The 17,273-nt window shown below is 35.3% G+C and overlaps 1 protein-coding gene and 1 non-coding gene across 3 annotated transcripts in view; both read right to left on the reverse strand.

Annotated features, from left to right (window-relative positions):
* Il1rapl1 (interleukin 1 receptor accessory protein like 1) overlaps window positions 1-17,273 on the reverse strand; it is a 1,362,835-nt gene that overhangs the window by 94,814 nt on the left and 1,250,748 nt on the right. The window lies entirely within an intron of this gene.
* On the reverse strand, window positions 4,416-4,730 carry LOC123457008. Its single transcript, XR_006634854.1, has one exon. It is a non-coding gene; the product is annotated as a small nucleolar RNA U85 (small nucleolar RNA).

Here is a 17,273-nt window from a genome sequence, read left to right on the forward strand (position 1 = left end):
CAACTCAAAAAATACAGACTATGGATAGCACAAGGGTTAGAAACCTTTCAGCATTGTGTGAGAATAAACCTGGGGCTCTGGTTGTAGAAATTATTCAAGTCTCCTTCTGTATTGGTTGTATTCTGATACTCTGTGGATTGGGACATTCTTAAGCAATTAAACCCCTTTTAAAATATGGGGATTTTTTTTTTCACAGCTTAAGTACATTGACATAAGCTAATATTTTATTTTCTAATTGGTTACCTATTTCCTGTGCCAAATTTATTGAAGTTTTCTGCTATTCTCTAAAACACTAGAAGGCAAGATAGATCCTAGTCTGTTATAACTGGGACACTCTGCTAATATATTCCACCATGATGGATGTGATGAAATATTTAGGCTGATCAGTTTACTAGTGCACTTTAAAAATATTTATTTATTTGAACAAAGAAAAGAGAGACAGAGGGGGGAGGATGGGTGCACCAGAGCCTCTAGGTTCTGCAAATGAAATCTGAACACACATACCACTTTGTGCATCTAGGTTTAGGTAGATACTAGGGAATCAAACCTGAGTTGTTAGGCTTTGCATAGCCATCTCTCCAGCCCCTATTTAGTAGTTTTCAATTGCTATGTCAGATTCATAAACTAGGAGTCAAAATAAAAAGACCATTTCTTGTCAGTTGCCAGTCACCTCAGCTTTTCTGTGCTCTATTTACTTTATTAGTCTCTTTCATCCTATTTGTTCTTTTTTATTGCCATTTTCTAGGGCTCTTAGTTCTTCTGTCTTGTACCATTTTCTTTCTCCTAAAGGTAAAACTACATTATTTCTCTTCCTTAGAGATTTCTTGTTCCAGGAATATTACTTAGCAGCAATTTCTTCATTTCTTTTGGGGACCTTTAACAATTCTTTCAACCCAAGATAGGCAAATTTCCATTTATTATTGCTATTTGTGAAGGTATATGGGTATCCATTTTTGAATTGAACAGAAGATAACACTTTTGGAGAAATAAGTGTAACTGACCTAGAGGCAGGGCCCAATGACTCTTTATATTCTGTGAACAAATCCCCCTTAATGTCGAAAAGTATTCCTGTTGGGTAGTAATGGTAGCAGACAACAAAAGTAACTCATAGGTGAGGCCTACTATGTTTTGACATTTTAGTTAAGACATTATATTAGTCATTAAGTATTCAAAACTCTATGATATATACATATGTAGTATCAACAAACCTTTTTATACATTTTGACATTCAAAATCATATAAACTGGCCAAGTCACGTAGCTTAAATCCAGAAAGAGCAGATTCCTCTCCTCATTCTTCTCTTCTTTATTTTTGTCATTTAATCATAAGTTGGAACCACCTGACTTGTGAACTAACTAATCCTTTCCTAAGTTAGTTATTTAAGGCATTTTATTATGGTTATAGAAATCTGCACAACACACCTCTATTCATCTGCTACATAAAAAGGGCTTCTTTGGCAGATTATATCACTCAAAAGCATGGAAAATGTGAGCTGCTGAGGTTTAATTATATAGTTTGGGATTCTTTATGCCACTCTGGCCTTAGTTGGCTGTGGCTCACATTCATTCCAGGGACACTGTATCACTAAACGTACACGTTTGTGATTAAGGGGATTGTTCTATTTCTTAACTAATGAGAAAAATAAAGAAAGCAATATGAAGTGTGGATACTCTACATTTTCCATACCCTTGCTTTCCCATTTTATCACCTTTTATTTAAGTTAGAAATTGTGTTCTGTAAGCCAATATGGGGTAGACATAGCATTCTGATTTTGATGCTTAACACCCAGCAGAGATGAGACTGAAGGACATAGAGGAGAACAAAAAGAACAGACATCAAAACATAAAAATTACTTACAAAGAGTAGGGTGTTCAATAGAATGGGGTGAGGGAGGGGTGCAAAGGAGATTAATATGACAGAAATATGACTGAATTATATTATGTTCATATATTCAAATTACCAATAAACTATTTTTTAAAACAAAAACAGTGAAGAAAGTGAGTCCCTCTAAGGAAAGTCCACAAATTGATGTACAAATTCCCCAAACAGAAAATTCACCTCCATCTCAGGAGATGCTGTAACCTGATAGCCCAGAGCTACTGCTCTGAAATCCTCCTCAGGACTCCATTTACCTTATTATGTCCCTTGTAACAGTTTTCTTCTTTGCATGGTCTAAAAGTTAAATTCATTCACTGCCTGCTAGTATCTTTCCCCACCACAACTCATACTGGACTCTTGCAAGTAAAACTTAAACCATACCCTCTCCATATGAACTCATCACTAGTTCTGCAAGTAAGAATATAAATTTCCAATTAAGCATTCCTTTAGTTTGATGTTTACAAAAAGTCAGAATAAGATGTAGATGAGAGTAGGAAATGTAAATCATTAAACATTTGATCCAATATCTATATGCAATATTTTTCCCAATTAGTTCTCTGACCCTAAGTGGAACCCCAAACAAATGAGAAGAAGGAGAAGGGCAACATTTTGTTTCCTTCTTGTTAGCTGTTTGATATATTCATTAATTTGGGGAGATGGTGGTTCAAACAATTAACACCAAGTAAGTGCTTGGCTAGCTACCATACTGTATACCACACATTGTGGTAATCATTAGAGAAAATAATGACTGAGTTTCACTGTTGTAAGTCTCCCTGTGTTTCATAAAGTGTCCTTGAATATACCAAAGCATATGCAAAAAAAGAGATTACAACAATATTTGCAGGAATATCGCTTAACATTTTACTGATTTTTTTAAAGTTTTACAAAGTCTGTTGTGAATCCTTATCTGGTAGATTATTTACAAAATTTGTGAAGTTCATACAAACTTTTGAAGATTTAACTTTCTCAAAGTCAAATTAAACAAAATTGAAACAACACGTGATGCCATGGTTTATCAGTGAAGGCAGAAGTATGAGCTCATTCAACTCAAAATTGTTAGGAGAAACATCATTAGATATGAAAAACAGGTCATTTACACAATTGTCTTTTTATGTCCAACAATTTATATTATTTGCACCAACTGAGGCCATTCTATGACAGAAAGTTCAAAATTCCATTTCTTTTTTTTTTTTTTAATTTATTTATTTGAGAGTGACAGACACAGAGAGAAAGACAGATAGAGGGAGAGAGAGAGAATGGGCGCGCCAGGGCTTCCAGCCTCTGCAAACGAACTCCAGACGCGTGCGCCCCCTTGTGCATCTGGCTAACGTGGGACCTGGGGAACCGAGCCTCGAACCGGGGTCCTTAGGCTTCACAGGCAAGCGCTTAACCTCTCAGCCATCTCTCCAGCCCCAAAATTCCATTTCTTAAACACCTAAAGTATAGAATCTCCCATGTCTTGATTCAGTGATAATTTAGAATTGTGTGAATAATTCCATTTTGGAGTTTCTGATCATGACAAACAACATGCCAGGCAGGTAAGGGCTTAAAAGTCTGAACAAATTGTTTACTCTGCCAGTAGTTTGCATCCCAGGAATTATTATCTACAGAAAAATCCAGATCCACGAAAGTGATTTTGAAAGATCTTATTTGTATGTTTGATATCTGATGTTCACTTTAGTCCATTTATGTTACCAGAACACAATATATGATGCCAGCTAGTTTAAAAGCAACAGAAACTTATTTCTCACAGCTGGTAAATTCAAGATCAAGGCACTTGGGTGTGCAATATTTGCTTTGAGACTAGTATCTGCTTATAATATGGTACCTTGCATGGCATTTGGGGAAAATGTGGTTCTAGAGAATTCCTTTAACCTCTTTTATAAGGTTATCATTCCTACTCATGATTTAATCACCTCCTTAAGGCTAAACATCTTAACACTATTATACTTGCAGGTAAGTTTGAATATATGAATTTGGAGGGAAATGCATTCAGTCAATTTCAAGGTTCAACAACATTTCTCACAAAACAAACTAACAAACAAACATACAACAACACATGCATAGACATACATCAGAGCTTCAGAGCTAGGAGAAAGAGTTTAATTTTTAATTCTATAGGTTAGCTCAAATACATACACGTTTTTTTTTAATATTTATTTATTTATTTATTTATTTATTTATTTATTTATTTATTTATTTGAGAGCGACAGACACAGAGAGAAAGACAGGTAGAGAGAGAGAGAATGGGCACGCCAGAGCTTCCAGCCTCTGCAAACGAACTCCAGACGCGTGCGCCCCCTTGTGCATCTGGCTAACGTGGGACCTGGGGAACCGAGCCTTGAACCGGGGTCCTTAGGCTTCACAGGCAAGCGCTTAACCGCTAAGCCATCTCTCCAGCCCACAAATACATACAAGTTTTAATGTAGTAATTTTTCATTTGACAAATGTTTTTTGTAAGATTGTGAGTGTGATGATCAATGGTATAAGCATTGTTTTCTTTTTCTTTTTTCTTTTTTCTTTTTTTTATTTCTTGCAGCCATCAGATTACCAAAGATCTGTGTTTCATCTCTCAGTGGTCACAACTTAGCCAAGTCCTTTGAGACCCCTGACCTGATACCTTGAATATCTCTGTTCCCACTCTCATGCCAGTTACCACAATTTCTCTCTGGCAACTGGAAGAACCACCCCTCCTAAGAAAGGCAGTTCAAAAGTAGGACAATATTCCTGTTGGTCTGCCCTTACAGTGAGCACACATACCTCTATATGAAGCATTGATTTTAACACTCCCATATCTAAAATTCAGTGTCTGTGTTATCCTTTATGCATCCCTTTGTACATTATTATAAATCTTAATAATACCTTTATTATAGAGAAATTGAGAGAATTAAAAGTAATAGTGAATCTAAAAGAATTTATTATTGCATTATGCATAAAGAGTAGAGGATAATTGTTGATGGCAGTTGACATTATTTTAGTAGATATTTTCACATACATTTTCTCAATCAATAATCACAATAATGATTTTACTAAAGAAATAGTAAGGGCTCAACTTCTGTTGCAGCAATGCAGAAAAATCTCATTACCCACCTTACTATGTAGTTCAATTGTGATGTACTGTTTTTGCTTATTTTTAATATATAACATATTTTGACCATATTTATTTCCATTACCCTCTCTTATATACTGTACATTCAACCCCTTCTTTCCAATGAAATCCTTTTGTTACTTTCATCTATTTTTTTCTTTTTGACCCATTAAGGCAAAACATGGGTTTTTTTTGTTTGTGTATTAGAGGATAGGCAAATTACCAGTGGCTACACCACTGAAGAACATGCCTCCCTCTCCCCCAACATCCATTCACCATCCATAGCTATTCCAGGAGGAGCCGGGTATTGTGAGTCCCTCTCCTACTAATAATGGAATGCTGATGGGCTCAATATTATGCTGAAACACACTGCTATTGTGAGTTCATGAGTGTAACTCCCATGTGTCTACAAGACAGCCCATTGGTAGTGAACTTTTATTAGTTCAATATTCTTTTCTCAGGTTTGTTTACCAAATATGATCATATTAGGTGCTTATAGAAATGCAATGACATAAGTGAGAATGTTGGCAAAGAAAATCATAATGGAATATAACATATCATTTGCTGTGTACCTCCCCCATACTAAATAATTTACAATGTACATATGCTTTACCTCACTTTATCCAATAGTACAGAAGATTTCAAATATTATCAAATTCCTACTTATCTGAAATGCTTTTTGATGCTTGAGAAGATGGGATCCTTATGTTCTAGCTTCATCCCCTATCCTCATTTATGTTTTCATCATGGCACTAATCACCATAGACTTATTGCATATTTATTGTTAGTCACCCTGTCTTCTGTGGCTATGTGAGGGATTCATAAAAGCAGATCAATTAACTTTTTCACTACTGGCCTTGAGTACTAGGGCAGCACACAATACCTGAAGACCTACATTCATTATCTTTTTGCATGAACCACTTATAAAGTAAATTTTTATTAGTCACATTTTGGGACAATCAGATAGAAATTCTAAATATTAGCAAATATTACAAGTTACCTCTCTCATAATTGGCAAATTGTTGTGGCCAGCAAACAACCGATTCCAAAGTTACCTGCAAAATTGAGTGCCCTCCACTGATTCTGGCTTTAAATGGCATTCATTCAAGGTGCCCTATAGAGAATGATAATTATTCTATCAAATTACTGATTTTCCTATATTTTTTAAACCCACATAGTAAGTTAAATTGGAACTGTTGCAGTACATGAACATAAATGACCCCAATGCAAACATAGAAACTTATTGAGCAAATATCTTGTAAGCAGCATTATATTGAGAATGAGAGTTATTTTACTCAGTATTAACATTATGCACTTATGGACATCTTATTTTAAATTAAGCAAAATGAGAACACACCAAAAGGATATCTTTGAATTTCCCAATATTGCTAATGTGCTATAGGCAAACCATTTTTGCTTGCTCTAGAGAACTTACATTTCTAGACAAAGCAGTTTACATTATCAAGTATGGCAAATTGACCGTTTCTCCCAAGTTACTATTTCCCTTGGAAACTGTTACTAAAAATTTAAAAATGATTTCATCATCTCTTCTTCACCTTTGTGCTCTTATGTGATTTTTGTGTGTCAATTTTATTCAGCATGGCATTTTCGAATACAGCACCAATGAGTTGTTACACACACATTTACTATTGCTCTTTGCTTCTGTGAGAAATAGGCCATCTTTCTTCTGTGATATTGAAAATAATATTATAGCCTTTCCTTAAGTGTTTCTGATGAACACTATTTGCATAAAACATTTCACTAACAAGCCCAACTCAAACAGAAACTTAGAGTGGGGAAAAGGGGGCAGTATTGTTATCTGACTTAAGGCCATCTTATCTTGCACAAGTATTATGGGTGTTTTGTAAATAACCAAAAGTGCCACTGATTAGAGATGGTGGAGGGTGTAGCTTCACCCTCTAGGAGTTTTGCTTCTAGATTATAATGTAATCAAATCTCAGATCAAATTCTTCTGACATTTATTAACAAGCATGCATAAAGCAGCCATTGGATTGAATGAAATCACAAATCTTTTTTTAAAGTGGTCGAATAGTATTTTGCATGGAATTTGCTCCTGAGGCAAATATGATTCTATTAGAGAACTAATTAGGCTAGTTGGAGTGAAGCTATTAAGAAATTTCTAGAAGTAAGAATCAGATTGATAAAATACAATTCCTCACATTATACAGTGATGCCTCACTAGTTTTGTATACCTTTTTCACACCAGGATAGGGAATGTTTCTATAATAGATTACATGGAAAATCATGAAATACAAGTCAGAAATTACCTCTAAATTCTTCAGTAGATACTAGATAACTAGCCATTTTAACAACTCATTTTTCTGGACAGTGTGAAACAATAAAACTCAAATGTAGCTCTATGATATAGAGAGCTAAATTGATTATAGGGGACACTCCTTTGGAAATTATTAAAAACCACTGACCACCTCTATAGTCTAGCTTAAATTAAGTCCTATATGCTGTCTTTCATGTTGTGAATGATAAAGTATTTAAAAGTAAACTATAGACATTCTAACATGTGGAACAATCGAATGTATTTGAGGAGCAATGCATAGGTTATTCTTGGAGATCCCAAAGCAATCTGTAATCAAAGTTTTGAGAGGGCTGAAGAGATGGCTTAGTGGTTAAGCACTTGCCTGTGAAGCCTAAGGACCCCGGTTCAAGAGTCAGTTCCCCAGGACCCACGTTAGCTGGATACACAAGGGGCACACGCGTCTGGAGTTTGTTTGCAGTGGCTGGAGACCCTGGCATGCCCATTCTCTCTCTCTCTCTCTCTAACTGCCTCTTTCTCCCTCTGTCACTCTCAAATAAATAAAAATAAACAAAATGTTAAAAAAAAACAGTCATTTCTTACATCAAGTAAGAAATATTAAAAAAAAAAAAGGTTCTGAGATATCACACAATAAACTTTAAACTTGCTTAACTTTGTTTAGCCAGTCCAAGACTCACTGAAAGAAGATTTTTACATGTGAACTCACAAGATATTCATTTTAATTAGCCCCTCATGTAATTTTCATGTATTTATGCATGCTAAAGGATGAGAGCCACTGGACAGGAGACTCAATATTCTGAAGAACAAAATTTATGGATCTAACTCTGGAAAAAAAGTGTTCAAGTTACACACACACACACACACACACACACACACACACACACACTACCAGAACTCTTCTGAATCCTTGGAAGACCCCATCTGAATTGTAAGTCCTAGTATTATTGCTAATAACACTACTTGCATTCAACTACTCTGATTTTGGGGGATTAGAGACACATAGGTTATGGGATTTGTAAATTACTACTGCCCTGTAGTCCAAGACAATAAGACAGGAAAAGAGGTCACAATCTAATTAACTTTCTAATTAAAGGAACATGGTCTCTTTCTAATTACACTTACAAAGAATAAAATGTAGCCAGTAATTAGAAAGATACTCTGCTCCATTTAAAATTTGCATTTGTCAGCTATTCCATCATCATTATTGCTGTTTAACATTTATTCTGAAATGCAGAATCTATTTTCAAAGTAACTGGGAAGAGGTTTTATTTATCTTTTGCATTGCAATTGCAAAACAGGTCAGTATTTCACAGGATGATATAATAAGATACAGAATATCTATAGCATTCCAAGTATAAATCATTAATGGAGTTGAAATTTTAAATATGGTCTCTTTTATCACTACATTTTGTGCAATCAGTTCTGTTAGGAATATTGTATCTCTTTCCTTTCCCCTCCCCCAGGCTTTTTTTCCTTTTCCTTTGGACAATTCCACAACTGTTTTAGTATCCATATGTAACCAAACCAGTCAGCTGGATATACATTGGCTTTAAAGTGCACTAAGCTATTAGAACCAGTTCTAAGGTGTGTCCATCAGAAGACAATGAGTCTGTCACAGCACGACTTTCTCAAGTTGATCCCATGAACCATGTATAAACACAGAGTCAACAATAGATGTCTACCAATAGACATGCATTCTTTCATGTTCTATTGTTCCTGCTTCTTAAGAAACCATTTGTATTTCCAATGACATGCAAAGACACTTTATGAAAGGAAGGAAATCATGATAAAAAGAAAATTAGGCTGCACTTTTGTTTTACAGCACAAAGTTGAAATTAAATGTGTCATTTTCACCAAAATATTGTTTCCTATTACTGAAAAGAAGTAATGGGCCTGAGGGGTTCATGCATTACAAATCTCATGTGCTTAGATAGCTAGTAAATCACTTGCATTTTTGCCTACAGTACGTTCTGCCGAGCTCAGCGTTTATTGCTTACAGCTTAATAAATATAGCCACCTAAATCATCTGTCACGTTTTTATAACTGACTATAGCTTTCCTTTTCATACATCAAGGAACTAGCACATTTTCAGAATTAGAATAAGTGAGAGGTGCCTTTCCTCCCCAATAAGTACCAAGCATGTAAAAAAATACTATATGCTTTCTATAAGAGGAAAATGGAATATATTCACTGATAAAAAGAGATAAAAGCTTTAGATATGATCTACTCTCATACTGATTTACATATGACTTCCAATATTACTATCTTTTCAAATAAGGGGATTGTTTAATTTGTGTTCTAGTGAAAGTATGTTTATTAGTGGGCTAAGATAGAATATTATATGTTTAGAAAAGGAGAAGAAATAACACACTGAATTTAATAGCCAGGAAAACTTTCTCTCACCATTTATTTTCAGCTTTAGTCAGTCTAAAATTTTATAGCAAATGCTAAATTTTGAGATCACATAATTTAGGCCTGTCACTTTCACTGGCAAAGAGTGAGGTTAATTTTGTTATTTTAGATGTGTTAGCCTTATCATTCTTATCAGGATGGGTGAGTTCAGTGATGGTTGCTGAGGGTAATAGATCTCCCCACTCTCAAAATATTTGCTAAAGCCATCTTACGCTTTTCTCTTTCACATTTGTTGTGCTGGAAGTTTGCTACATTGACTGCATATTTGAATCACATAGAGAGTAAATTAAACTATTGGTCCCTGTTCTCTACCAAGACTTGTGATTTCAATTTATCTGTGGTGGACTTAAGGAACACAGGGTTATAAAACGTATGTATCAAACATGGAGATTCCCTTCCTAAAATGAAGAAAGAGCAGATAAAAATCTTTTTTTTATAAAGGGTTTATATAAAAAAAAAAGTCTTGCCAAATATTTCTTTTCTTTGTTTCTCTTCTATATTTGATCATGAAGTCATTGTTTTCTTCACTTAGGTAATGGTTGATACAATTAAAAATAATATGTTCTATAGCTCATCCATTATTGCCTAGAAAATACAGCATTAGATCTACTTTAATTACTAAGTAATTCACTTAAAAAAACTTTCATCTGAAACTATAACACATTATTTTCTCATCTTTCTATGCCCTTTCCTTATCTTCCTCCTTCCTTGACATTTTCTTTTAGGGGTGGAAGGACAAAAAGTTATAAATATTTTTCAATAGAATTTTCTAAAGGTAGGCAAAATAAACAGATGCTGGAGTGAGTTTTAGTGACTGGCAAGTTATATCCCTTAACCTTCTGTGACTTGTATAACATACAACATATGCTGCTAAGTTATTTATGTTCACTATAATTTATTTATTTTGGGCATAAGCGATAAAATCCAGGTACCTCTGCTTGGTAGCAAGTAATTCCTGCCTTCATATCATCATTCATATGTTTTATTTATATATACTACTATGTAATACAATTTTAAAAATAAGGTTACAACATCATGATCGTGTTTTCTATGTGGCTATTTCTAGTAGCTTTATGCTTCTTTTTTTTTTTTTTTTTCTTTCTTGTGGTAGGGTCTCACTCCAGCTCAGGCTGACCTGGAAATCACTCTGTAGTCTCAGGGTGGCCTCAAACTCATGGAAATCCTCCTACCTCTGCCTCCCAAGTGCTAGGATTAAAAGCATGCACCAGCATGCCCAGCTCCTTTTAGTTTTTTTTGTGAGTCTATGTAGCTTTGTTTGGCCTGGGACACACTATGTGGGCCAAGCTGGCCTCTTCCCAGGGCTAGGATTATATGTCTATAATATTAACTAAGTTTCCTAATAGTTTTGTTTAAATTTTGTTTGGCATGGGTTTGTGTAGGACATGTGGTATGGTATATGCATAAATGTATGCAGATGTGTACACTCCATACACACATGTTGAAGCCAGAGGAGAGCATCATGTGTCTTCTTTTAGTGCTTACTTATGTGTTTCTTTGATACAGGCACTCTCTCTCTCTCTCTCTCTCAACTTAAAGCTGATGTTTATGGTGAGACTGGCTTGGCCAGTGAGACCCAGAATCTCCAGTATCTGTCTCACAGAGGACTGGGGTTATAGCCATATGTATCCACACTCAGCTTTTTATGAGGGTGTTAAAGTAAGAAATGAACTCAGGCTATATCAGGCCTTCATGCTTGTGAGGGAAGTGCTCTTATCTACTGAGCCATTTCCCCAGATTTTATGCAATAGCTACTATGAAGTTATTTTGATGTAGAATGCAGGCTTACAATACTTTGTGAGGTATTCATATTTGAGTTTTCTCATTGTGTTCAAATGCCTGAATGAAATAATCACATTTAACTATATTGGCTCACAGTTCTAGAGATGTCAGTTGAACTTGGCCATTATGGTGGCTTGAATCAGATGTCCCCCATAAACTCATGGGTTTTGAATGCTTGAGCCATAGCTAGTGGCAATTAGAGATGTGGAGCCTTCCTGAAGGAGCTGAGTTTCTGGGGGTTGGCTTAGGGAGTGCTATAGCAGAACTTTCCCCATGCTAGAGCTCAGCTTACCTTATTACAGTTTTCTGCCACCTGCTATGGCAAGGAGGTGATGTCCAGCCTTTGCTCATGCCATGTTTTCCTTGCCATCTTGAAACTTCCCTATGAGACTATATCTAAAATAAAACATTCCTCCCATCAAATGCCTTTGGTCAGATGTTCTGTCCCAGCAAAAAGGAGGTAACTACAACCATCAGGGAAGTATGGGAAATCAGAGCAGTTGACATCAAGGTAGCCAGGAACTAGAGAAAAGGGGACACAAGAATGGTCCATGAAAGAATATAACAGTCAAGGACATACCTCCAGTCTTCTTTTGTATTTTCCTCAACTAGGACCCATTTTCTAATTTACCACCTGCAAAATATTCTTGTTTGATAAATCCATCAAAAGATTAAGCCATTTATTAGGTCCAAGCCCTCATGAGCTAATTGTCTCTGGAAACACCATCATAAATAACCTCAGAAGTGTGCCTTTCTAATCACCCAAACAGTTTTCAATCCAATAAAGCTGGCAATTAAAATTAATTATTATATAATTATACATTTAAAACCTTCAAACTTCTCTTTGCAATTACCACTGTTAGAAGAAGTCTAGTTCATAAAATAACAACAAAATCAGAATTTCCTATGCTATATCATTTCCCAGCCCCCAGCATTGATGTGCTGATACCCTCATCTCTGCTTATTTATAAGAACTGCCTTTTATTAAATTCTAAATGTAATTAGATTTAAATCAATGTGTTTTAGTTTAAACATTAATCTCACAATATATTAAATGACATCTTAATGTATTTTGAAGATCTTTTCAATGTTTGCATTTGCTTTATTTCAGCATAAAGATTTTATCAATAATGCCTCATGCTTAAAACCTGTGGCAATTGGGCTCACTATGCTTGTTATATCTATAGTTCATCTAGAAATATTTTCATAAAGTATTTCATAGCACAAGTATTTTATCTCAACTTAAAATGTTTCATAAAAAGCAATAGAAGAAATTTTTCTCATATGGAGATTTTTATGTTCAAAGCTGTATAAAATGATTCATGTTATCATAGTATCAGTGTCTATACATTTCTCATTCTGATTACAGGTAAAAAGGAAAGACCACCTTCAGAATTACTATGTGAGGAAAGCTTTGAGCAATCTTTGGTGAGTTCCATTGTAAATGCTGCAAATATTAGGGTAGAAAACCATTTTAACAAGAAATTGAAATGTAGGTGGTAGGTAGGCAATTGGGTGACAGGATGATTGCTGGTGACAACATAGAAAGAGAGCAAAAACTTGATAGAGAAAGTAGCAGTTCAGTCTGTGACCTTTATGGCATCTCCAGATTGAGATGCCAGTAAATAGTAGTAAATCAGGTGTAGAAATGTGTTATAGTTTGTATGAGAAATGTTTCCCTCATGGGCTCATGTGTTTGAGCAGTTACCACTGGCACTGCTTTGAGACATTGTGAAACCTTTAGATCGAGGAGACTAGCTGAAAGGTGTCAATGGCTGGCATGTCTTGAGAAATATAGCCTAACCCTCCTTCCAGCCAGTCTCTCTGCTTCCTGGTTGATGCTCTTATAACAAGCAGCTGCTGGAATTTCCTGTGGTCATAGAGCCCCATCCACCAAGGCTTCACTACCATTATAGACTAGTTTTATAAAACATCAGCAGAAACAAATCCTTACTACTTGAAATTGAAATTGCTTCTTTTGAGTTTTTTTTTTTTTTCACAGTAACAAGAGAAGTAACTACTGCAAGCTTAGCACGTAAAGATACTGGCACATGGATAACACTTTTATTAGTTGTTTTTCAGGTTGCAGTGCACTGACCAAAGAAACTTTGGGAAGGAACTGTTTATTTCAGCCTATACTTTGAGCTTACAGTCAATCATTTCAGGGAAGACATGGCAGCAAGAGTTTGAGGCTGGTGGCCACATTCAGGCCACATTTAGTCCAAAGTGAGGAAGCTCTGTCCATTTTGTGTAGTTCAGGACCTCAGCCTGGGAAATGGTGCTGGCCACAGTTAAGTTGGTATTTCTAACTAAATTAACTTAATCAAAATAACCCCTCCTAGGCATAAGCAAAGGATAATTTTCCTAGGTCATTCCACGTTCTGTCATGGTGTCAGTTAATGTAAACCATAAAAATAATCAAAGCCATTTGAAATTAAGTAGGTTTTAATCCTTTGTCATTTGAATTTTTAAAAGTCATTTTATTTATATATTAGTGTGAGTGAGACAGAAATGAGATAAAGAGAGAGAGAGAGGGAGAGAGAGAGACAGAGAGAGAGAGAGAGAGAGAGAGAGAGAGAGAATTGACATGTCAAGGCCTCTTTCTTACAAATGAATTCCATATGTACATGCCATTTTCTGCACCTGGCTTTACATGGGCACTGGGGAATTGAATCTGGGTCAGTAGGCTCAGCAAGCAAACACTTTTGACCACTGAAAAATCTCAGCTCTGCCATTTGAAATCTTCTAGCTAGTATAAATTTAGCCATTCTTGGAGCTAGAGAGATTATTCCACAGTTAAAGTCACTTGCTTGCAAAGCCCATTTGTCCTGATTTGATCCCCCAGTATCCATGTAAAGTCAGATACATAAGTGGTGCATGCATCTGGAATATGTAATAGCAAAAGACCCTTCAGCATCCATATTTACTCTCTCTCACACTCTGCGTGTCCTTTATTTTCAAATAAATAAAATATTTAAAAAAACTAGATATACTCATTGTATTAAACTCATTGCTTTTCTTAGCAGCGAAATCATGTTATGTAAATTTAAGGCAAAATAATTTCAAGTGAAGCTTTTAGCCACACAGAAAAAAAAAATAGAGATAAATGTCAGTTTTATACAATTTACTGGATACCTGAATTTAGCTACAATGCCCCAATTCTTACTGACAATTCTGAATTTTGAAAAGGTTTGAAAACTAAAAATTGTGCTATGAGGAATGTAACTCATTTGGTGGCTAAATCTTGGGATCTGGAATAAGATGTTTATTTACATCTTATTCCAGATCCCAAGAGCAGCTTATGGACTCCACATTATCCCTTCCTTTCTCTGAATTACTCAGTATGATTGAAAAGTTATTAGATAGGCATGTATTTCAAGGACCTACCTCAAGACCCAAGAGGTAGGATCCAATTGATTACCTTGCAGGATGTTCACCAGAGTTTTCTAAAATCAAGTTTATGATATTTTAACATATTTCTTACAAACATAACATAGTAGTTTCTAATCTAGTGCCAGTGTTCCTAACCTGAGTGTGCCAAGACCCAACTTCTAGAATAAGTGAAACTTCTAAAATATGCATGGAAATTGTTCTTTTCAAATGCATTCATGCATATGTAATTTCCTTTCAAAGAAGATGCATTACTTTCATCAAATTTCCCCATAAGTCTGAGACTAAGAGAAGACTGAAAACTATTCACTCATGGTGGTAAACTGATACACCCCCAAACTGTCTGAGACAGTTTAATAGAAACAACCATTTGTCAACACAGACACTGTACTTCATATTTTAGTCTTCCCTGAGAAATTCACAGGGAGGCCTAGATGAATAATAAGGCATTTGTAGAAATATTTTTATAGCTTAACGTTCGTGTATTTAAAAGTCTTGAAATCACCAAAAAAAAAAAAAAAAAAGATATTACTGCCTTAGCAATGAAGCTTATATCCTATTTCTTTCTCTTATGGAATTCTAACATTTGGTGCTCTTGCAGGAAAGGAGGATTTTAAAACCTTACATCTTCTTCCTAGCATTTGGCATGAGTAACTTATTTACATCACAATTTTGATGGATAGGTCAAAGGGGAATCTTTAAAGACTTGAGATAATCACGTGCATAACAATGTAATAACTTTAGAATCCCCATTTAGTGAGTGATCCAAGTGACCAAAGTTTTAAAAAATACCATAGATTTAAAGACATAAGAATTAACTAATCAATTCCTTTCCCATTCTGTATTGGTGCAAAGGTGAAATGTACATTTATGTTTGTGACCTCACTGTGGCTGTCATTATCTGAAAAAAACCTGAATATTATTGGGCCCATCAACATGTTGTTAATGGAGGATAGAGGAGGGCAAAATATAAAAGTGACTATTTGTAAACAAGGGGTTCAGTGGTAGGGGAATGGGGTGAGGGGCAAAGGACGCTGGCGAGAATGTACTATGACTTATGTGAATTGTGTTTAAATGTATGAATGTTGTCAATAAAGAAATTTTGAAAGTCAAAACTGTATTTCATTCATAGGCATGAGTGTCTTGTGTTTAGAGAAACAGAACAAACCATCACTCAGAAAAAAAAATGCTATGGAGAACTTGTATTTCTTATTTTAAATATATTTTAAAATTTATTTATTTGCAAGAGAGTGGAGAGATTATCTGTCTGTGTGTGAGGGGGTAGGAGGGTGGGTGTGTCAGAATCTCTTGCTTCTTTAAATGTACTTGTGACACATTCACCACTTTGTGCATCTGGTTTTATATGGGTATTAGGGAAATGAACCTGGACCAGCAGGCTTTACAAGAAAGTGCCTTTAACTTTGGAGTCATTTCCTTAGCCCCAGTACTTCTCATTTTTAAGATTAGTTGCTATTTATTGCTTTATTACTCTCATTAGGTATTGTGCTAATATCATATACACACCATAAAATTTAGTCATTGCTACTATTACAGTAAAATATTATTTATATTTCCACTGGAGAGAAGAGAAATTTTACCTAAGGGTAAAGGAGTGAATCACTTGCTGGAAGTCATAGTTATTGCAAGGGGAAGTTAATGTTTCAACTGTGTCATCTGACTCCAAAGTCAGACCAAACCACAGTCCTGTCTTTTTTAATTGTTTTGAGATTTATTTGATTTTTAATCTGAATTATCTGTTAAGTTTAAAATACTGTAGGTTCACTGGTATGAACATTTTTTGTTGCATTATTTTCTACAAGCAACACATATTAAGATATACAATTTTTCTTCTTAGCCCTTGACGATGACTTGGTAGAGATACTTCTGGCATTCTGTTTTTGTCAATAGACACTTCATCTATACTCAGTAATATTCATTAATTACATAGCTGAACTAAAGAGAATGGTAGCCTTCAGTCAAGGGATCAATTAATGAAGGCAGCTCATGGGAGGTTTGAGTGGAAACCAAAACAGAGATGAGAAATATCTTTAAGCTATCATGGATGCCAATGTAAAGTCTATGTATGTTGCCTGGGTAAGTGTTGATGTTGCTGCCAATAATGCAAAAGGTAATTATGAAAGATGGATTGCCAATTTTAAAGACCAGGTGTGACATTATTTTTATGTTCTTTCAGCTGAGCCAATAATGAATTAAAGCCAGTTTTTATATGGGCCACTTATTGTTATTTTTATTAATTAGTTTTGTATTCAGCAAATACAGTCAGTTTGGTACCATTATTAGGCTCATCTGTAACCTGCCCCCTACCCTTGGACCCTCCTTGTTGAGGTATATGGGTCATGCATTGTGGAGTTAGCCCACAGTTATGGGTAGAATAAAGGTCTCTGCATATCA

This window comes from Jaculus jaculus, chromosome X (assembly GCF_020740685.1).
Source record: "Jaculus jaculus isolate mJacJac1 chromosome X, mJacJac1.mat.Y.cur, whole genome shotgun sequence".
NCBI classification, from domain to species: Eukaryota; Metazoa; Chordata; class Mammalia; order Rodentia; family Dipodidae; genus Jaculus; species Jaculus jaculus.